This window comes from Calypte anna, chromosome 2 (genome assembly GCF_003957555.1).
Source record: "Calypte anna isolate BGI_N300 chromosome 2, bCalAnn1_v1.p, whole genome shotgun sequence".
NCBI lineage: Eukaryota > Metazoa > Chordata > Aves > Apodiformes > Trochilidae > Calypte > Calypte anna.
This window is the reverse complement of record NC_044245.1, coordinates 49,217,490-49,242,760: the sequence shown is the minus strand read 5'-3', so window position 1 is coordinate 49,242,760 and position 25,271 is coordinate 49,217,490.

Below are 25,271 nucleotides of genomic sequence, written 5' to 3'. Positions count from 1 at the left end.
CAGCATTTTATGCCAGGAAAAATATTACACAGCTTACCAGCTACTGAGGAAAAAGTGAATTAAAAAAAAAAAAATTTAAAAAAAAGGTGATTCAGGATCTAAAAGTATCCTTAAAAAGAACTGGAATGGGATGGAGGCAAGTGGTTCAGGCAGCCTGCAGCAGGATAGATTAGTAGGATTACTGCAGATGATTAATGCCAGTTTTGTACTTTAGAATAGGAAATAAAAGTGTGTTTACATGCCTTCCTCAGTGCCTTCTTGGATAGAACACCAGACCTTTTAGCTACCTTCTAATTTCTCTTTCCTAAACTCATTTACACATCAAAAATTTATACTGCTATTTATTTTGTTAATATTATATTAAGCCATGTTAAATCAATGATGTTTTACACAAATGTTTTAATCTAAACTAACAGGAGTAACTTTTTACAACACAAGATAGTGTGAGCATTTCTGGGCTGCAGTTTAATTTAACAAGTCAACTGAAATCACAGGTTGGAGACAGACACACAAATCTTGGCTAGAACCAAACACGAACAGCAACACGAAAAAAAACCTCAATCCCAACATACTCTTTAATTATTTTCACAAAAAAAAATACACTTTCTCCCATAGAAGAGAATGCTCTGTAATTATTCAATTTATATAATGCATCTGGCTTTAGTTTCCCTCTGTCTACATATACCTAATTACCTGGCATCACAGTGGTATTTTGATGATGAATGACTCTACAAAATGGTTATGCTCTGATGTGCAGAATAATGCAGATAGATGCAACTACTTCCCCCTGCAATCCTCAATTACACAGCTGCCTCCTTCAAAACACTATCAAAGTTTGATAAAGGCATTCTGCGTCAGAGTTAGCATCATTCTTGGGACAGGAAATCAGGCAGAAAAACAAGCAAATAGCTGGCAAATCCATACATTGCAGAAAATTAATCAGAGTTAGAATCACCAGATATTTCTCTTAATAAATCTGTGCATTATTTCCATAGCACAAATAAGATTTCAGGTAGAAGCCAGAAAATTGAAAGGAACTTTGGGAGGCCTAGCTTTAGACTTTCTTCTCCTACACAATCAATGACCCTTCCTTTATTTCATTCCAGAAACATTTTGCCTATCAGAAGGCTCAGCATTTAAGCAACACCTTTAAAGACGAACATACTAAAAAAGACAGCAAAAATATGGAAAACATGAAGGTGATTCGGATGCCTTCAGTAGTATTCAAGATCACAGCCAGAATATGAAAATAAAGCCACAATATCTTCCTTCCATGGAAAACATGACTTCCAACTCTTCTTTACTGCTTTAAATGTAGTATTTTCTATCACAGTTGCAATTTCCCACCCTGGTAAAATACTGACATTCAAGTTTAAAACCTCTATAGCAATTAAGGGTTTAGAGAGCTAATATGGATTCTTTACTCTTGATTCATAATAAAGTATCCTCAAAACATATTTTATAGTGTGCAAAACAGAAGAAAATACCAATGCCATTTTAAAAATGCTACTTTATTATTTATCTGCTGATGATCAATTCTTACAATTAGCAGCATTTGCATCCCCTTAGCCCTAATATTTTCAGAGTATTAAACTGAACAAGTAGTATCATACTTGACTGTTTAATAGAAAAATAAAAAATGACCCATGGACTTCATTATGAAAAAGGAAGGTCATCAGAAGCTATCAAGATTTGATTAAGCTTTCTTGATCTAAAATGTACCCCTCTGACCTCTCCTTTTCCTGTACTTGCAAGAAAGTTACTTCATCCAAAAAATTTCTTGAAAATGCTCAAATTCCCTAAGGCCAACTGGACTGTTTGTTTTTCCAACTGTAAAGGTAGTAAGCAGCAATATTAATGATACTCCTACTTGAAATTTGACTGATTCTTACATTGGACACAAAGAGTAGACTGTCAGTAAGTTATTTCCCTTCTGCCCATCAATGAAGCTATTTTCTGCATATCATTAAACCTATTTAGACATATATTTCTGTAAATTATGTTGTAAATTACCTTACTTCCAGTATGCCCATGCTAGCAGCTGAATGAATAGGCAGAGAAGATGTTGCCATTCCCTTTGGTGACATGATATTCCACAAGATTAATTTTCACTATACCTTCATTTTTTGTAGTGATGCTTATTCTAGTAATCACTGTTAATGTTATATATAACCTTCTGTTCAATTCAGCACAACTTTTTGCTAAATCACTAAGGCAATGAGCAAAAAAAAAAAAAAAAAAAAAAAAAAAAGAAAAGAATGAACAGTTAGAAAAAAGGAAAACAAACCAAACCATGGTCCAGTGAACTCTGGCTTTGCTTTAAACACATTAGCAAGTATGTACCCTCAGCTCCTCACTTCTCTCACATTTCATAAAGCATTTTTAACCCCTTCCCTTTGGTTGTGGGTGGGAGCCCAGAGCACCAATAAGATAAGTCATAACTGGACAGCCTTGAATGAGTTAACTTTTCTTCCACAAAGGTGAAGAGTTTTGCTGACCCAGTGTGAGTCGGCTTGAATAAAATTCAATTCTGCTGCAGTCAACAGGAAAATAGGAAGGAAAATAGGATTTAACAAACAAAGCATTAAAAGTCCACAGCAGGAAATCGTTATTTGGGCAATTGTTCACTTTGTTAAGAGACTGGACTGTATTAATATCTATCAGGGCAAACTGCTGTGTTTGTGGTTTCTCTTTAGTGCCATGTCTAGTCTAATTAGTTACAAAGTGACTGTAAAGGCAAGAGAAATCTGCAATTGTGTGAGGCTTCTGAAGAATACAGAATAAATATGTCATTGATGCATAATCTGGCACCAGCTTATTCTGGTTAAAGTTTGAGTGGCTGAGTAAAATTAAATCAATACTAAAGGAAGCTCAGAAGGCCAATAGAAGTGGTTTACAGAAATAGTTTCATTGACCAGTACAGCTGCTACGGATTAGGCATGTTAAATGGTTCAATTCAAGTTAACATTTTTAGTATAGATCCACAAAAAAAACTGCGGCCACAGTATTCTGCCTGCATGTGTGCAGTTAAAAGCATTCTGATCCAACTTACCATAACACTGATCCAAGTTACCATTTTACATTTATCAATTTCAGTCATCCATCTCACCACAAGAAGTTTAAATTAAATTAAATTAAAATTTAATATTAAAATATATGTGTGTGTGCATACACACAAATATATAAATACATATATGACACTGCAGTTAAGAAATTCCAGACAAAAATCCTGTAAAACACTAGGGAAAACCTGACATACTATAGATTTACAGATCACAGAGCTTAACTAATACAGTGATCTTAATTACATTATGAAACATTAAAAAAGCTATCAATAACAGTCAGTGAAAAGGTAAGATGAAGAGTGTTTGTACTGGACCAGTTCCTTAACTTCTTAAGTATAAGATGTGACAAACCAGTTTCTTTACTATATTCTGAAGGTTCTACATACAAAGCAGCACCACAGGCAGAACACTCACCTGACAATCTAGCAATATTTTAGCTCCTCTTTTTTCCAACTAACGGGAAATATTTCACTGGCTGCCAGCCTTACTCAAGGCTCTTTGAAGTTACCTTAAAAGCTGCCCTTTGAAGAGTGAACTGGTTACAAACTCCAGGTGGTGAGGTAAGAAAAAGATTTGCAACGTAACACAGCCAAACTTTTTAGCAGACTCAGACAATCTAGGTAAATACAAATGAAGTGGAGTGATGCCAATTTACGCTGGTTGTGCATGCAGTTCAATAGCTTGTACTGAAGAAAATTTACTTTTTTACTTGGATTTGGTTTAGGATAGGAGCATGGCCCTGCTAAGTACTATTTCCCAATACTGCAGAGACTTAAATGAGACACATGCTGAATGTATTGCTCTGGTGCATTAATTTATCATCTTTTTTTTAATGTGATTTGAGGGATCTATTAGGGCCAGTTTCTTTCAACTAGTCACATTGTATCCAGCTCACAGGGCATCAGCGACTCAGAAGAAAACTGGAAAAGGTCAAAATGCACAGCCAGCTATTGCAAAATCTATCACATGAATTGCATTTCACTCCTGACCCAGTAACTCCCCTTTCTCAACCTTGATATTTCAGAAAATGTGGATATTTTTTGGAGCTACCACTTGGTAGGACTATCATTTGCCAGCTTCCCCAACATTATTCTTTGAGCACTTTTCAAGGTGGGGGATCAAAGCCAGTATCTGGCAACATTTCTAATTTGTTCTAAACAAGTCCTGTGCTGAAACATAGAAAACTGATTCAAGGCTCTTTGTAATAGTAAAACCCCCCATTAAGCCAGTTTGGGAATAAACTGATGAGTCCTGTGTAGATTCCTGGTGCCTCCTCTGATCTGCATCTCTCAACCAGCCTTACATTTGAAAAAAATCCACCAAAGCAGCCTTGGGCTTTAGATTTACAGAGAACCAGAGGTCGGATTTGCCACTGTAACTAACACAGAGGAAGTGCAGAGGAGATGCAAGCTCACTCTCAGCTGCAACTTATAAAAAATAAAGTGTGTAATACTAATTACATGTGCCTGAGCACACTGCAGGGCTCCAGTATCCCTGTGGGTTTATTAATTCATGTATCACAATAGCAAGGAGTTTCCAAATTTTTACATTAATTACTTGCTTATTCTACCAACCTTCTATTTATTAAAATACTGTTTCAAGCAATATCAATTTTACTCTATAATAATTAGTTTCAGCTTTGCTTTCTGTTAATTTGAAATCAATTTTAGGTATGTACATTAACAGATTTTGCAGAGATTAAGAGATCCTTCACATGAAACAGAGGGATAAGACAGGTTGTTGGGAATAACTTGGATTTACAGAAGAGAATTCGCTTGGCTTATTGTGAAACGTAGTTTTTTATTGTACTTAAACCAACTGGGTTTTTTTGAGATAACCCATTGTAAAACTAATGACCTAATACTCACCTTCAGACAAGACTACAGTTCACTGAGATACTTTTAGGGGTGAACTACAAAACAGTAAATACTTGGCTTTTACAAATGATTAATAGAATGAATGCCATGATTTATTTCAACTTCAGGTACCTGAACACATCTCAGTGCACTGAATTCTGCTGACATGTAGTGGTATTATTCAGCAAAGTCTTTTCATAGGACAAATTCACAAGATGACATTGCAAGTTTTGTCAGTCAGTACCCAAGTATTACAGATTAAATCATTGATTCTAATTATATAAAAGAGTATGATACATAAGTGAAGCCTTATAATGAGAACAAGTAATCCTGTGATTTTGACACTAGGCTGGCACTCAGATTTGAACTTGGTTTAACTAAAACTATACTATGCTATTGGGCATATCTTTTGAAATATATTTAAGTCCCTCTGAAAAATAGAAATAGTGATTTATTTTTTTTTAATGCAGGATAAGAGTGCTTTTTTACTGGTATCTCTGCAGTAGCACTATAATAAAACTTTGATAAAACCTCTGTAAAACTTTAGACTAAAATCTGCCCTGACCTGAATTTTGGAAGAAAAGGGGAACATAGAGACATCAGTGATTGAAACAAATACGACAACAGAAAGAGTGTACTAAGCACCCAAAAAGAGAAACCTAGGAATATTAAATACCAAAAATAAAATGACTATGTAATTGTCATGAGAAAATATTTCCAGCTATTTTATACTCTCTAAATTATGTTACATAACGTGTGGGCACCACAGTCTAAATCAAACCTTGTGTTCAAGCAGGATTGGCACTGAATTCAGACCAGGTTGCTCAGGTTTTTACTGAATCTATCCAGTCCTCAAACTCTGAAGGAAGAAGTTGCCACAGCCTCACTTGGAAGCCTGTACTGAAGTTTTACTGCCCTTACTGAGAAAAGTTTGCTCTGTTTCTTTTCACCACCTTTTTTTTTTTTTTCCCCCTTTCAAGATTTGTCATTATTTACTGGTTTAAGAGTGTCTGTAGAAATAATTATATTTCAATAGTGCTTTGTCCAGAGATCAAGTATATTTTAGAAATACTAAGTATCCTGCATATAAAGATCTTGGATATACTTAATAGACATATTAAGTATTTTCTTAATGCTTTTGCCATTCAAGAATAAAATTGACAGAAGTATTAAAACTGACATCCATCCTTTAACTCACAGTATTTGTGGACTAATTCCTGCATCAGCTATAATTATTCCAATAAACAAAGTACTAAAACCACTCTCATAAGCTCCCACTAGGGTTCTTCTTTCTCCTTTTGGAACACATGGAATTTTTCCATCTACCAAGCTCATGCTTTTTCCTTGATTCACAGTACAGAAAACTATCTTCCTTCATTAACAGAATGAAATTTAATCTGTCTTCATTGCAGGCTTTTAGAAAGCAAGAACCACCATCCTGGTCTTCATACATCTCAGTCACTGCTTCCTCATGTCACATCTTTCTTTGGAAGTCTAATGAACATAAAACTTTTCAGACTAAATGACTGAAAAACCACAAAACCTTACCAGCCCTGCAGAAACAAAGCTTTCTTTATTTGGTGTCATCTTGATCTTATCTGCTTATCAGCAACTCTGATCTTCTTCCTCAACCAACATAAGACATTTGAATAAAAGATTTGCCTCTAAATCTTCTAGGCAAAAATAATTATTGCAATGCCTGACTTCTGTTATACACAAAAAGCAATGCAACAATTACTTCATTTGTTAGGAAGAGGTTAACATCACTCTGTGGGCTCTCTGTAGAGCTCCAGCAGTTACAAAATGTCTTTGTGTAATGTATCAACATTCCTGAATTTTTGTGGAGCTGGGAGAGAAAAAAAAAAAATCAATATTAAAAATCAGGGGGCTGGGGTCTTTATGTGAAATACAGTTTTGTTCCTACCACAAAGCTAAGTGTTTTTGATCTTTCTGAACTTCTCAATCATGTGTGACCAAAAAATTCTTCTCAATGAATTATGTTTGCCTTCTATATGAGTGAAAAGCCAACATGCATAATTTATAGAAACTAGGAACCAAACATTAAAAAAAAAAAAAGTCATAAAAAAACCATAGGAGTCTTTAATGGGAGAGTCCTCACCACCCAAATGAAACTGTTACACAGTATTTTTCTGTCAGATTTATTAGGTTTCATTTGAATATGTTCGACTCTGCAATGATGTTTGCACAAAAATTCCAAGGAGTGAAAACACTAGAAACCAATAAAAATCAAACAAATGAATGGTAACAAGAAAAACAAGGAGTTTGTAAAAGACCCATTTTCTTTTAAAGCCAGCATTAGGCTTAAATCTCAATCATAAATATCCTGAATACAATGTCCCTCTTTCATACACATAGATCCTGATACTTGCTTTCTTTATAGTAGCTTTTTATGCTGCTGCTGCTCAGTACAATGGTTTCCTGTAAGGACTGGTTTTCCACCAAAATAACTGTCATCCTCTTTCTGTATGACAGAGCAAGGATTCTTCCCAAGGCAGGAATTCCAGCAGCAGCAGAAAGCAACTTAAGGTCTGAATTCTGAGTCACAGATCTCAACAAGAAGCACTTCCATTTGCTTGTGCAACTTCAAAGTATATTTAAATGTCTATGTAGTGTCCTGTGTGTGTTGCAGATAAATGAGATTTTATAGTAAATATTCTCTTGAAAAATAAAGCTAGCAGTAGGAAATGTTTCTTCACCCTGTTGCTCGTTTTGGGACATATTACTTGCTTGCTATTCAATAGCAATTAGCTTTTTCATGTAATGAGCAGTGATCATTTCCCATCCTTTTAAAATCAATATATTTCATTTGAGTTTGTCTCCATAAGGCAACAACCCCATCTTGCAAAATTTGAACTGCTTTCTATAGGTATTTGCTAGACTCCCACTCAATGCTAAGCTATCACTGTAGTTACCATGTAATCTGAGTTCATCTTTGCATAACTAATTGAGCAATTAATCTGAAGTTGCTCCAACTCAGTAACATCTACATGTGATCTTTCATATATCTAATGCAGCTTGCTTGAGATGTATTAGCACAAATTTCCAGAACAAACACCTACTTTGTACATCTGAAGAATTAATTTTCTAAAGTATCCTCAGTCACTAAATGTCAAATTAATACAGGCACAAAAAAAGATGAGCTATAGTGCACACAGTATTCACCCCACTAGGCCCCTGAAAATACCTAATTTCCATCCAAAGGTATGTATGGGGAAAACATTAACAAATGACTAACAACACAATCCTATTCTGTGCTAATGCTAATTACAAAAATTATGAGTGAGAATACATAAGATTAGACCTGCTTCTTTGCTACTTGTGTAAGCAGAGGAATGAAATAGTTTCTGCTTTGAAAACAATTTAAGAGTTGGATCTCATTCCCAAGGAAAGCCAGATGAGGTTAAAGTGCTTGACAGCTGAGCTGGAAAGACACCACAAAACAACACCTATCTACAATAAAAACTGAATCATCAATGCAGGTGGGAAGGAGCTCTTTTGAGCAATCCAATCCAATCCAATCCCTGCTTCTTAGAATCAATAATTCAGAATTTTTTCCTATCAATTTATTACTGTAATACCCTTTATGAAGCATGAAATAAAGTATTGATTTGGAGAGAAGCTGTTATGAAATCCATTGCTAAGCATAATAATGTGTTGGATCCTATATTGCTTGTAGAAATTATTCTGAATTACAAATCCAGAAACAAACTTTTGTTCACCTTTTCATCTAGCTAACCTACTAACTCTTGACATTTCCTGTTCACTTGTGGTAGGTCTGTCCAGAGGTTACAAAGAAAACAAGCTGGGAGAAAAAATCCATAATCCTCACCCTGATGGCAGTCTTTTTTTATGACCATAGCTCCTGCAGTAAACTATTCTTCTTTACAAACATTTTAGCATAAAAGCATAGTTTTCAAGGTCAACCATAATAAAGTCATCACCCTAGTTCCAAGAAGACATACATGCAAAGACTGGTTCCACAGGTTTTCAAAAATAATTACCTAATTTTCTTTAAAAATTGAATGAAAGGAAACACTGACAAGGTATTGAAAGATTTTTTTTTTTTTCATTTAGAAGTCTAACAGGGAAAGTTACTTGCATTAAAAAAATCATGAAAGAAATATTGCCATGCATTTGCTTCCTACGCAGCATCTAAGACTAAAAACCATTAACTCCATTGCTTCAAAGTTTTGGCTTGTCTGTCACTGTTACAAAAACTACGCCTTCTGAGATATGAAGCCTTCACCAGCTTCATACAAAAAGTAGAAGCATCTACATGTATCTTCCTACACACTTCATGACAACATTAGCTCCCTCAGATTAAACAGATCAGGAATGGAAGAATAATTATAATAATAATTAAAAATCTTCATTTCATATGGAATCATAAAACAGGTTGGGTTGGAAGGGGCCTTAAGGATTATCTAGGTCCAACCCCACTGGCATAGGCAGGGACACCTCCCACCAAACCAGGTTGCTCAAGGCCCCATCCACCCTGGCCTTCAATATCACCAGTGAAAGGGAAATCACAAATTCCCTGGGCAACCTGTTCCAGTGTCTCACCACCCTCACAGTGAACAATTTATTCCTAACGTCTAGCCTACATCTCCTGTCCTTAAATTTTAAACCATTGCCCCTTGTTCTCTCACTACACACCAATGCAAAAAGCCCAACCTCAGCTGTCTTGTAGGGTCCCTTCAGGTATTGGAAAGCCGCTATAAGGTCATCTTGGAGCCTCCTCTTCTCCAGGCTGAACAACCCCAACTTCTTCAACCCGTCTTCAAAGGGGAGATACTCCAGCCCTCTGTCATTTTCATGGTTCTCCTCTGGACACACTCAAGGAGAATTATTTATTTTTTATGCTGGGGACTCCAGAACTGGACACAATACTCCAGGTGGGGTCTCACAAGAGCAGAGTACAGAGGGACAATCACCTCCCTCAGCCTTCTGGCCACACTTCTCCTGATGCAGCCCAAGAAGTGGTTGGCTTTCTGAGCTGCAAGAGCACATTGATGGCTCATATTAAGCTTCTGGTCCACCATCACCTCTTCCGAGCTGCCCTCAATCCTTTCTCCTCCCAATCTATATTTGTGCATGGGATTGACTCAACCCAGGTGCAGACCCTTTCATTTGGCCTTTTTGAACTTCATGCAGTTTGCACGAGCCCACTTCTTGTGCCTGTCAAGGTCCTTCAGGATGCCAACCCTTCCTTCCAGAGTATTACTTCACCACACAGTCTGATGACATCAGCAGACTTGCTGAGGGTTCATTCAATTTCACTGTCCACGTCACCAATAAAGATGTTAGATAGCATAGGTCCGAGTACCAACCCTTGAGGAACAACACCACTCCTCACACATCTCCACTTGGACTCTGAGCCACTGATCACAACTCTTTGGGTGCAACCATCCAGCCAGTTCCTTATCCAACAAGTGGTCCATCCATCAAATCATTATTGTTCCAGTTTAGAGACCAGAATGCCATGCAGAACAGTGTCAAATACTATAAGGATCTTCCTGACTTGAATCAATTTACTGCTGCACAAGAAATCAACACTAGAGAAAAATTTTTGCAGAATTTGACAGACACTTAGTGTACATGCCTGTCAGATGCATATGAGAAGATACACATTTTGATTTGACACTGAAATCTATTAATGTCTTCAGACATATTTATAACACACAGAATTAATACATCTGTCTGGTAATTTAGGAGGCTGGACACTAGCAAACATGTGATATCCTCACTAAAAAACCCATGATTTGATCATGCACCTTTGATGCTTTAATAGAAAGATTTAAAAAAAGATTTAGTGATTGATATAATCAATGCACTTCTTCATTTTATTCTCTTTTTTGGCATTGAGATATGAATAGTAAAATAATTTTTATTTTGGCTAAGATAGAATTCTATGTACAAACTTGATACACACGGAGCTCAAATTATCCTTTTCTACATAGCTGGAACCAGGTAAGGCAGGAAATGAAACATGATCAACAAGATGACACATAGACAAACTTGAACTCATTTCTGATGACCACAGCTACCATATGTCAACCTGCAAATGCAGATAAACAGCTTGCTGGGTAGATACCAGATATATAGGAGGGAAGCAAAGTAAACATGGAAAAATGCTCTGAATTAACTTCCTCCGTATTTTGCAATCTTACTTGTGCAGTAAAGCAGCATTTCAGTGAAAAAAGAATCCAAAACAACAAACAAGTAGCATTAGCAATCTTGTTTCTAGTTAACTACTTTCCTCATTCTGACTTTTTTAACATCAAGAAACACAACCCATACAAAGAATACAAATCTTCCCAGACTGACTTTTAGGATACATTTTCTGCAAAACTTCCACTTTACACAACGATGGCTCAAAATATTAAATCTCTGAGTTCCTATTTAATGAGAAAGTCTACATCAGAGATTTATTTTAGATCAAATATTTAAGACTGAATGTAGATCTGGCACAAATAAAAACAATACTTTTCACTTTATTATCAAAAAAAGGTCTTGCCTTCTACACTTCCCATTTGATCCAAATACACAGATGATCTTACACCTAATTAAGCTGTCACTGTACACACACATCATAGGCCTGAGAAGCAGAAAATTGCTAAGGGCTAAACTATTTACAACCACCATCCTTTTTTTTTTTCCCTGAAAGAAAACTCTGTAGCATTACGTAATTGTTTTACAATGTCTATTGTTGAAGATTTCACAAGGAACATATAAGTTTGTGTGGAGAGCTGTCATCTGTAAAGGGAGTAACCTTACAGATCAACAAGCAAATTTTACAAGGATTTTCACTGTCACCAAGGGGTCAGTTTGGTTAACTATTTATAAGTAGAGCTTTGCCTCAGGAATACAGCAATTTTCCAGTTTCAAAGAATTTTCCCCTAGCCTGTCCCAATAGCTTTGCTTTTCAGAAATCTGGCCAGTGCTGCTGACTTTAATTTTAGATCTCTGCTTATTTACTCGCTATAAATACTACTTCTGTCTTAATACTGTGCATTTTGAAACACTGCCCGTTCTGTAGCACTTAGAGAAAAGTATGTGAAAAAAAAAAAGTTAATTATAAATACTCAATGCTTTCATACACAGAACGGGACCAAAAATTTAATAGTGTCAGCAGAATGTTTCAGAACTACATCCATACACTCTCTGGTGATGTGTAAACTTGCTGCCTCACTCTCATACGTTTTCTTCTTCAAAACAGATAACATAGAAATGAGTTTGGCCCCAGTTTTTAACATCAAAGACAGGTGGTCAAATTAATCCCTAGTGTAACTCAGTGCGATTGGTCCTTGGTCTTATTCCTGAGGAAAGCACCATTCCAAAACATACTTTTAGTTAATATCCTCTCTCATCTATAGATGAGAAAATTTAAAATTTTCCTTTTGGTATACTCTTTGCAACTAATGTAAGTTAATAGAAAGGCCCCATCTATGCTGGTTCTTTATTAGTGTTAGGAAATAATTTTGACATGTATATATAAAGGTGTTTCCACAAGCACATGAAGTGACCACTGAACAACAGAATTATTCAGCTAACCTAAAGCAAAACCAAGGAGGTAGCTTTATAGTCCAGGACAGTGTATGGAGAAGTGGTGGAAGAGAAAGAGAAGCAATGCTTCAAGACAGATAAAACTAGGTGCAGAAATATTTAATGACAGATCCTATCTCATCCACATTAACAATCAAAGGCCCAGCTCCTATTAGCAAAAAATACATAGAATTGAGCCTTTCATGAAGAAAGATAAAGGCCTCTCAAGGATTTATATATATATATATATTTTTTTTTAAGGTTTTTTATGGCTAGGTCAGGAAGAGACCTTAAAAATCACCTAGTTGCAACCCCCTGCATGGGCAGGGACACCTCCCACCAGATCAGGTTGCTCAAAGCCCCATCCAACCTGGCCTTGAACACTCCCAGGGACGGAGCAGCCACAACTTCCTTGGGTAACCTGTTCCAGCATCTCTCTAACCTCACAAGAAAGAATTTTTTTCCCAATATCTAACTTAAATCTCCTCTCAAGGTTCTCCATTAGAGATTATTACTGAAGTGACTTAAGCATATACATACGAGTTTTCCTGAAAAATATCCCCTTGATTGTACGCATAAAGGAATAATGTGCAGTATTTCTGAATCACTCCTCACATTAGGGAAATGGCAGCCAGAATGGGAAAAGTGAATAGAAGTGTAATGGAAAAGGGTAATATAATCTCCTAACTGCATTTAGATTCTTGAAACTAGAATTAGAGAAACCAAATAAATAAAGACTCAGGCTTCAGTGAATGCCTATTTGAAAACCCTTTCACTGCTTCTGAATCCATTTAACCTTTCTAGATTTGAACTGAAGTGCAGTGATGCTGGACAGCAGACACATTTTAGGCTATAATTTGCAAACATCCTTATTTTCAAAGAAATATCATTGACAAAGAAAATCAAATATTCCCTGACTCCCATGGTGCATGGTTAGAAATAAGTCAAACACAATATTCAAGACTGGAATTTAAAAAGCAAAACTGTAAAACCATTAATAAAAGCAAGCAAACGATCATGGGATATGATTTCTGAATGGGACTCATCTGAAATTTTGGGACTATGAGGTAATAAAAGGAAAAAAACCACATGGGAAACCCTCCATGATTCTTAAAGAAAGCTAGCATTACCACACTTAGCCTCCAAATACTGTTACAGAAGAGAGAGGGAGGGAGGAAGAGATCACTAATGCTACTCAGAAACTTGAGTTTATATCTAGGCAAGTTACAAATATTTAGAACTTCCACCTTGAGAAGAAAAATGTGAGGTTAGAATTTAAAAAGAAAAACCATACCATTGCGAAACTGCTATATATTAAAAAAGAAAGATATTTCCAAAACTACTGCAACATCATTCAGCTCCCTAGATTACCTAGAACGTCAACTTTTAAGAATAGAGATTCACATAAGAGGAGTGGAGGATGATGTGATCAAAACCAATGCTCTCAAATGTGTATTTGTCAGATGAAGCTAACATCAAGTCTATAAAACCTGCTGAAACCTTTGGTTCTGGGACTTTTCCCTCTGCTTCATAGCTACTCTGGAAATAGCCAGCTGAAAAGAATCACTAGCCATGATAATGTGACTTTGATTACAAAGCATCCATGAGGTCAGAAAACCCTCAAATATCTGGAATTCATCTTCTGGAAGCATTTTAGATGACATCTCATTTTCCACAGCTGATAAGAATATGACTTAATAGAACACGCACTTTGTGCTCTGATGTGATCTTCTAGTAAAAAGGTCATGCCAAACATTCCATATTTCATTATTTTCTCATGTGTGGGGTTTTTTTTTTACATTAGAAAAATTCAACTTTTATTGTACTATATTTTCAGCTGCTAAGATTCCTAAAGTACAACGTGATTCTTGAGAAGGAAATTAAAATAGGAGCTTGAAAACAAAATGAAGCTCATGCTTTTCAAATCTCTTCCCAAAACCTAAGTGACTGCAACACACATCCAATTTTTACACCATCTAGTTAAAAAAAAATTAAAATAATTAATAACTAAAAATAATTGATTCTTTGCAAACCCATTCTAAGATACAATTTTTACATGTTTTTACAATGTAAGTGGGGACAATTAGAAGAACAGCACTCTCAAAAATAACTGTTCACTTGAATGCATTCTGCAGAGAAAGCTTCCTCAGTACTATGGAAAACAACTGAACATCCAGGTTCTAAAACCAAACTTCTTTTTCAAGGGATAAGCTTCCTGATTTTATCTTCAGCTTTGGGTCCATTAAAAATTTAGCAGCATCTTACAAAGATCAGAGATAACATAGACTATACTAACCATCCTCACATTTGGGTGAGATCTTAGACATATTGCAGTCAAAGTACTACAGGGTAGTACTACAAACTACTACTACAAACTACTTCAGGGTAGGAAGCTTTTAGTCCTGGTATGAAGCATTATTCCAGAAGCATTTCCATCGGTCAGCAGCTATGCAACAGCAAGTTGCAGCATGACAATATCTAACTCTGCAGCACTTTTCAGTTCTCAAGTCGTAGCAAAAATTATTTGGCTTTTAGTATGATATTAAAGAAAATATTTTGGCCTCTAAAATTCAATTCTGATCCTGCCTTTCTGCATGACCTTAGGTCACAATATACCTCTGCTCCTCCTATACTAAAATGAATGCACCATAATTTACCCACTTCTATAAATCTTTATCATCCTTAGATGAAATGCATTTTGCAACCTAAGTGCAAAATCTAGTTATTTATTAAAGAAGGCTTACACCACAGCCCCTCACTTAATATTGTTAAGGCCACCCTTTACCTTTAAATCTAGTGAGACAATTATTGACTACTGACCACATCATCCCTGTCAGAGATATAAAAGCAATATAAACATGCCTTTGCCTGACACATCAGCCACCTTAGGCACTGACTTGGGTAATTTTATTTATTTATCCTAATGCATCCCCACTTCAGTAGTTTCTAGCAGTCTTAAGCGGATACATTTACATTAACCAAGCCTAATTCCCATGGGTGTTATACCAGCACTCGTGCTGAGGTGCTATAAGATTCAGTTTTGAGCCACTCAGAGGTTATTGCACCAATCACTTCTCTCTTCCTTACATTTAGGCTTTTCATCTCATTGCAAACATAGGTCCAATTTTCCAATCCCACAGGTAGGACTGGAAAGTAAAATATTGTATTAACATACAAAATACTTTTAGTAGCCATCCTGTTAAACTTTATAGGAATCTACACTATTTAGACTATCCAATTAATTTCTGGAAAAAAAGAGAGAATTTACATTGACTTCAGTGATGCCATATCATAAATGGTGTGCTGTTGAGATTACTATAGTTCTTAATACCAAATGCAACTTACTACACATGATTAATACCTAGCTACCAACAGCAAAGACTGAAAATAACAGTTGTTATTGATAAGCAGCCAATTAAAATCTATTTTTGGAGTGCATCAGTGGAAAAAAATTAACCCATTAGTACAGGGATCAGTTCTTCAGTGTTGCTGGAAGCATTTTCATAGGTTGCCAAAATTCATCTTAAAACTTCACTTTGCCTGAATGAATCCTACTGGCAAGATGTTTGAAAAAATCACTGTGCTATGCAGATGGTGAAGGGGGTGACTTATTTAGAAGTTACTTTATCTTGGAAAGCACTAATAAAAAAGTATGATATTCATCTGGAAAGTAACAAACTACCTGGAGCAGGTTAAATTTATCCAAGAATAATATACTTAGTAAACAAATGTAGATCTGCTAAGAATAAAACACACCATCTCATGATAAAATGAGTCATTAAAATTGGTAGACTGGGAGAGCAAAAGTCTGTAAGAATGATAAGTGCTTGCTGACTGGAAACATATTACATTAGCAGCAGATAAAATGACTGAAATAAGTAGACCATCACAATGACTTCAGCAAACTGTTGCATCCCAAACATGAGGACAGCTTTTTCAACATGGCCATAAATTATGACTAAGTAAGAAGGCACACAAATTACTTTTTCATCCCTCACCTCAAAAATTTGTTACAAACAGGAACTGACTAAAGAGGAAATTAAAAACTAAATACTGTCAAAACCCATGAATTTAAGAGGCACAAGAATGACAAAAGCAATTTCTAACAGAGTGGAATTCAAAATAACTAACCCAAGATATAGCTTCAACAAAAACACAAAAACTATCTGCCCTTTAGTTAGTAATAGTAAAAGAGATTTACATACTCAAGTCAAAAACAGATTATCTGTATGACCTTCACAGCCTCTATCTCCTCCTCTTTCCCAAGATCCCGACTGCGTTCCATGGTCCTCTTTCTTTTCCTACAACATTATGTTACTGAATTTTTCCTTCTCTCTGAACTACTTGTTAGAAATGTTCCTTTTTTAAAAGTTTAACAAGTAGATGACCCTTTATCACCCTCCCAGTATGATCTGTTCGATACTGATGAAAATCATACACAAATCAACACAAATACCTAAAAAAAGAGCACTGGGTTGACTATAATTCCACGCTGGAATGAATGGAAAGAAAGTTATAAAGAATGCACTTTTAGCTATTTTTTTCAACAAATATGTTTGCCTTTGAAACAGTTATAAGTTTCATAATATGACTGGATGTACCTGTTCTTTAGACCTACCTATTTTTTTCTCAAAATTCAGGTTTTTTTGTAATGCTACCAATGTGTCATGAGCCTGGAATTCTACCCCATGACTCCAAAAAAAAAAAAAAAAAAAAGAGAATGCAAGCAGCCTTAGAATAGAAATGAAATTGCAATGTGATAAAAGTATGTACAGGGAGTTCATAATCTCAAGCCAGGATGCATAAACTGTAGATACACAAGGTCCCTATGGAAAGCTTTTAAAGTTCTGCTCGAACAGCAAATAGCAAAAAGGCCTAAAGCAAAGCCAAGGAACACTTGGAACATCTGAGAAACTGAATGTCAACACAGTATCATTTATGAAAATATGCAGTGAATTCTGAGAAGCTGCCTCACAAGTGTCAGTTCAGCCAATGAGTTTAGCAGGAGGCTTAACTGCTTTTCCTGCTACCTTTCTTGAACCACTTCTATTTTGACCACTGAGCCACTGTAAATCTCCTAATCTCTCACTCATGAAATTTAAACAGAGAGCATTTTCTGTGACTGAGGTTTAGTTTCCATTAAAGGACTTCCTGATTTTAATTAGTTTTTCAATGAAACCTGACAATAGTAAAACATACACACACACACAAAACATCATAAAAGGGCACATAAACTGGAACTCAGTCAGGACACAGTCACTAGGTACAGTACAGGACTGAGTATTTGGTGATATCAGGAGGTTACCCATCAGCAGAAGAAAGCTTATTTTCATACTAAAAGGCTCATTTTTTGGGTCTGTATGAATTCCTTCTGACTGCAACATATTTACAGTTTTAAATGTTTGAGTTCAGAGATACCAAAGAACTCTGGGAATTCCAGACAGCAGAGAAGCAATGCAACATAGAGATTTGTGTTAAATAGTTATTACTTTTCTTTTTATTAGCACAAATAATTCCAGGTACTAAAATAATCAATGTTGCAACCAGGTAAAAATATGTTTAAGACTCATACTGCAATAACAATAGAAATACAGAGGACCTACACATACAAAATGACTGATCCAGCCTTAAATTCCAACTCAGTGCATGAAATGATCACTTACATAAATCCATTCCAACTCAGTACAACAGATCACAATACCAAAATGCATTCAAAAAACCATTTACTTCAGTAGCCTGCATATCACAATTATTACATTAAAATATGTAGCTAATGAAATGGGTCCCCATGAGGCTATTTCCAGTACAAAATGTGCCCAATAGCTTCAGTGGTTTAAACATAATCGTGGAGAGAGAACTGAAAAATCTAGTACTGTGTGTTCGCATAGTAAATATTAGAATATAAAATGGGATTTTCCCACAATTGTTAGCTAGTAAAAGGCTACATGCTCATGCTTTCTTTTTCATGTGGCTGCTATCTGAAGTAACAGTTGAAAATAAACTTACAACTGCAGGAAGAATTAATTACTGGATCAATCTAACAATTTTAAGAAAAACTGTAAGGCTTAGAGAATCATAGTGATGACAAAATGCAGTCAGTTGAGGAATATCTCCTTTAGTTGGACTGAAGAATATTCAATATATTGACATCCAAGAAAATAATATATTTGACTTAAGAGCACCCATTCAGTAATGTATCATATCACATATGCACTAAGGATAAAGAGATAGTGACAGAAAGTTACACTGTGCAAAGGTATGGAATAGTTTTTATTGCCTGCTTAAGCAAAAGAATTTTAGCTGCTACAGGAATTCAGACAAGCTCTTCAATTGAGTTGCACAAGAGCAGACTACTTCAAGCTAATTTATGCTTCTTCATAAGCTATCCATTTTCCCAATGGATTTTTTTTTATCCTCTAGTATATTAGCTTTTTATTCCCCACAGAATAATATTGTATCTTACCAGAAAACCTTTTTAGTGCCTTGTGTCTAAGGCAATAGGCCTATTTTTCAGAGAACAAATCAGTCAGTCTAAAAATGAGTTTGAAATAAGATCAAAATAAAAAACACACATTCAAACCCACAAGAATTAATAGTTCTGCTTGTCAACTACATTTTAATAGCTTTTACAACTTAAATTCTGAATTTGTGTGAGAACTATCAGGCAAAAAATACTAACTATAACTTATCAGGGAAAACAAAGAAATGTAAGCTATCTTGAGTGATTCTCAACAGCTGCATTTTAAGAACAGAATCAGTACTGCAAGTGCATAAACTCTGATGAAAACAGCTTTATTTTTAAGTATGTTGTAGTTGGAAAATCATTATAAACCAAAACAAGACAGAGCTCAGCAATGGAAAAGAAGCTAAAGGAAACCCATATGGGCTTCATCTTTTCACATTTTTTCCCTCAGAAAAATTCCTTCTGCCCTCACAGTTTTTTCTGTGCCACGAACTGTACTCCCGTCCCTCTCCTGCATTCCTGCTACCTTCAGTGCAGGCCTCAGGGCTGCCAGCATCTTCCCTTCCTTAGAGCTCATTATCCATCTGTCTGTCATTTGCATCTTCCCCAAAATTTCCTTTCTCCAACAATTTTTTTTTCAACAACACTATACAGACAACATGTATTTACGTGTACATGTAGGACAAGCTCCTACCCAGTGGAAATTGGGCCTGTATGGGTATTCATAAACCTGAGTCTGAAAGATCAGGCTGGGAAAATGAGATAACATAGGAGTTAAATTTATTCTGCATTTGATTCTGCAGAATGGCCAAAGTGTTAGAAGTTGAATTGGAATTGTGGGTGAGACCCAGAAATACCTCCTCAGGAATCTCATAACTTACAGGTTGAAATCCCAAGAAGTTCCAGAAACCAATCCTAACCACTTGTGTACATAGCCTACAGATACAGAAAACTATCTTTGAAGTAAAGGGTCCAAAACCCAAAAAAACTGTGTGTAGAGTCACTGAGCCAATACTGTACTTTACATGTCCTGGAACTTCATCTGTCCTCTTCCATTAAAAACTTGACAGCCTACCAAATATCTCCAGTTGCAGTGGATCAAGAGCAGAAGTCTCCACTGAAGACAGGCGCCTTAATAAACAGGACTGTTTCTTGGTAAAACTCCCTTCTGGTATTTTTAAATATACATAGTTGTCATGCCTGCTTTTTGCTCTGAAACAGATGGTGCGGGTGCATTTTAATAATATTTAGGGAATGTAACCCTGATAATATTCAGCCACGTTGCCACTGAATCAGTGAAAGTGAGGGGACCTTTCAGTTCAACAGACATCCTCAGTGCATTTAAGGCATCTCTAAGGCTACAGTAGAGCACGAGCTCACTACTGTTTTCTTATTGTTTTGTCCATGTGTTTTAAGGCCCATTATAAAAACAAAGACAGGTGTTTCAAATCTTACCTTTAGAAAAAGGACACTGTGAAAGCAATCTCAGTTCAGTACAGCACCATGAAGACTATGTGATATGATACCCAAACTACTGTATATCTTATTTTAAAAATAAAGATCCATGTTGTTCTTAAAAAATAATTACTTTCAAATGTATCATTTCACGGTCTCAAACCACTAAGCACTTTTATTTGTTTAAAGACACTATATTACATAAGGAAAAGTGATCATAAAATGCTTTCTTAGAACGATGAATGCTGGCTTCATTGGAGAGTATAGACTGTATAAGAAAAGATTTGGGGGAAGAGGGGGAAAAAAAAAAGAAAAAAACCCAAACCAAACCAAAACAACAAAACAAAACAAAACAAAACAAAAACACCCAGAGAAAAGCATGTCTTTGCTCAGGAAAATTGCTCTGTGATATCTCAACTAGCATTTATCTGTAACTGCAGTCCACACTTACCCTATTCATATCACTTCCTATGTAAAAGCAGCCAGCAACTGACAATGACACAATCTGGTGAACAACAACCTGGGGTACAGCTTCAGAAAGGAAGAAGATTGAGAAAGACAATAGAGGAAAAGTAATTCCAGCAGAAAGTTGAAGATACAGGGTATGTTGCTGGCAACCCCAAGAGAAAACACCTTTCCTGACTACCTAGATAACAGCAACAGACATGCCCAAACAATATGAATCACTTAAATTTTTTGCTGAGCTCCATCCTTACGGGCAATATAATAGTGCCAGGGTATGAGATGGACAGGCAGTAAGTGGTGTATGCTGGTAAGTGCCAAAGACTGCATTCAAGGTACTATGACACTGCAGCTTCTGCTCAAATAATTTGCCAACACTCTGGATCATGCCTCCGGTTGTGCCCTGCCAGCTGTTACACAACACATTCCTGGAACAAGATCAGCATAAATGAGCAATGCTATGTTTAGTACAGGACATAATGGGTTATGAATCAGGAGGACTGAAGACAAGAAGCTATTATCTTTTTTTTTTTTTTAAAGTCATATTTCCAACATGTATTAAACACAGCAGTAAAACAGTGACTGCAGCTTTGAAAATATCACTGCGACCATTTATTCCACTTAACATGCCACCTGTATGACAGAAAACAAAATATGTGAATACAAATGGAAAGTAAAGTTCTACCACAGTTAAATATACCACCCACAGAAACCTTTTCATACAACATTATCAGCCAAAATAAGAAATGTCAAAAAACATAACGTCAGTGAAATCTACTAATAAAATTAAATTTCATCAAGACTCAAACCACAGGAGACAGCAATAAAACCTTGGTAAACAACCTTACGCTATGCTTTAAGAAAAAAATCAGAGAGAAAAGTTAGTGCTATTTTTAACTTTTATTACAATCTGGACTATTTCAATCTAATAGAGTTCTTTTTGCAATTAACTGGAGAATCACGTTAAGAGGTTAAGTCATCTAACTACCTGGTAGACAGGTGCAGTCAAGTGGCTAGGTGACTAAATCCCAAAATTCAGCTGTGCAATTCAACAGGAGACATAAATTTGTCTTAGAAAATGACCAGCCATCTTTCAACAGCAACACCATAGAAGAAGAAGCAGCAGCTAAAAACCAAGAGAGTTCCTCATATTTCCTCTGAGACTTACAAAGTAACCAATCCTTACACTTCATCACCAGAAGGCTTTTCTGCTAGATTGAAATTTTTAACAAAGAAACAAAATAATTTAAAAATAAGAGGACCTGTGGGAGGTACATTAGTAACAGATATGCTTTTTTCAGTTCCTTTTAATCTGCCTTATAGCTTTAGAATTAGACAGATCTGATCCAAGTGAGCCAAACTAATCCAGAAACCTAATTAAAAAAAACTCTAATTGAGGTTTCTACTCTCTGTTCTGTGAATCAAGTAAATTACTTCTGCCTACACCAGCACAGATGAAATGTGCTCTCCTTTAAAGTCAGCAGCTTTATCAAACAATTATTTTTTTTTTCAGAAGTCACTAGACAAGTTCAAACCACATACAGCCATCTAACCTGAACAATGTGAAGTGGAGGTAGAGAAAAAAAAACAAAAAACAAAATCCTCTTTAGCTATCCCACAGATTTCTGCTAAAACTATGAAGTTATATGGTGGGGATTATTATCAAGTCAAATTTGTTACTTTTTCCATCCTAGATCTTTTCCTGATGTAGGTTTTTAAAATTCTGTCCATGCTAAGCCTGTATAACTTACAGTATGCATTAAGGTAACTGAAGAAGAAACATATAGAAGAAATCTAGCATTTTATGTAGAGGGTAATTTTATCAATGAAGCAGCACACAATAGACCATTTCACACACCAACTTAAAGAAAAAATAAACTGCAACAACACTTAAAAAACAAAAAAAAATCAGGTTTTGTCATACTCTTCCTCTCACAAAAATAGTTTTCATGTACTCTTCACCAAACCATCCCAGAGAAACACAAATTCATGGTACATTGAATATGAGCAACTATCAATATGGCAGTTCAAAATGGTTAAAACAACATGCCCTAAGAACACAGGTCTCTAGTGACAGTGAAGTGCTTTGTCTTAAAGATGCTTTTATATATAAACCAAAAAAACAGAGAATATTTAATGAACATACTAAAAGATCAGAACTAGCTAAGGCCTCAGTTCTGCAAACCACTTGCCTATAAATAGCAACACTGCTTATACACTAAGCTATTGTCATAGCTTAATGGCTAGGACACAAAATAAGCTCGTCATTTTGCTGCAACTTGTGAATATCTTGTTTGTAATTATTTATAATATGAAGACAAATGGTTAAAATAGAAGTGGCTACAGATATATAATTGATCCTAAGACATGATTCAGTAAATCTTCAATGGTTTTGTTATTTTTTTCTTAACTGTGCTGCTTTTTTCTCCACTGGGGCAAGATGAGAGAATATAAAAGTAAACAAAACTTCAACACAGATAAGGGAAAAGTGAGTTAAAAGATATTCAGCCTTTTTGCTGATGAGACATTCTTCTTTCAAGAAAAGGTTTTGTTTATCTGACAAATGTATAAGGGAGAATGCCACTGAAAAAGCACTTTTTGCTAAAATAATCTCTTTGCAGAAAAGAACATGTGTTTGAATCAGTGGGTTTTGGCTGCACAAACCTAATAAGACACAGCTGTAATTTTTCCTTTTCCAAAGAAAAAAAAGTCTATAGGGGACTGAGAAAACAACAGTTAATAGCATAAAGAGTCAGAAGGAGAGGAAAAGTGACTATGGCAGACACTCTTTAGACTGACCCACATACGTATATATAAAGAAAACAGGTAGATCTATTCAAACAACAGGTGAGTAACCTCCTCAGTGGTTATTTCCATCCATGGGAATCCACTAGCATGAACAGCCCACAGCTAAAATTTCAGCTAAAAAGTGAGATAAAAGAGCAGAGAAGGTCAGTGTAACAGGCCCAGATACAGAAGTATGGTCATTTCTGTCCATACCTAAACTTCTGAGGACTGCTGTGTAGAAAGGTGCAGATGGATAGATGTTATACCTATACCTGCATATCTAGGCAGACATCTCCCCAGATCTCATTCCTTGGCCTCCTAGGAAAGGTGATAAGGACTCTGAAAGGTTAATAAAGAAAATTCAGGCAGAGAAGCTTTTAAGTAAATGATATAGAGGATCAAGTCAAATGAAAGTTCAAGCTGGTCAGAAAAACAATAACCCTATAAAGCAATCTAATATCAATGAAACGATTTTTTAAACGAGAACCCGTGAAAAACTCAAACCATGACAAAATTTTGCAATACCCAATTAATATTCTAGACATTTGGCAACTACTGCATAACCCACCCCTTCTTCAACAGTACATGGTTCCTAAAGTGCTCTGAAAATGTTATTAAAGGTTCATTTCAACCATGGGTAAGTGTAAACAGATTGCAAAAATTGTGCAGCTGAACAACAGAATAAGCTATTTTCAAATTGATATTGACATTTTCAAGATTTCTCACAGTATTTGACTACAGCTAAACTCTCAGACTAGAAAAATTTGTAAATTTTATTGTTCTCTGATTTTTGTAATCTATGTGTATATACATGAGCCTATACATTAAAACAATGGTACAGCACTCAACCTGGCTAACTTTTGTTCTGCTTATGTCAAAGATGTATCCACTGAATGACAAATGGAAACATGACTGTTGCATGAAGACCAGCCCAAATGGAATGTGTAACCTGTACTGGGCATCTGCTAAAAACATCAAAAAGTTGATCAGTTTTTGCTAAGTCTGCTTCATAGCCTTATAAGAGATCAATCATGGAAAGTAGTAAAAGGTAAACTAAACCTGTATCGAGAATAGCTGGAAGTCTATTTCACAGAATCATCCGGGTTGGAAGGGACCTCAGAGATCATCAAGTCCAACCCTTGATCCACTACCACTGCGGTTACCAGACCATGGCACTGAGTGCCACATCCAGTCTCTTCTTAAAAACCTCCAGTGACGGAGAATCCACCACCTCCCTGGGCAGCCCATTCCAATGCCTGATCACCCTCTCTGTAAAGAAATTCTAATATCCAACCTAAACCTCCCCTGGCACAACTTAAGACCATGCCCTCTTGTCTTACTGTGAGCTACTTGGGAGAAGAGACCAACCCCCCCCGGCTACACCCTCCTTTCAGGGAGTTGTAGAGAATGATGAGGTCTCCCCCGAGCCTCCTCTTCTCCAGGCTGAACACCCCCAGCTCCCCCAGCCCTTCTCCTCACACCTGTGTTGGATCCCTTCACAGCCTCCTTGCTCTTCTCTGGACCTGCTCCAGCACCTCAATTCCCTTCCTGAACTGAGGGGCCCAGAACTGGACACAGGACTCGAGGTGTGGCCTCACCAGGGCTGAGTACAGGGGC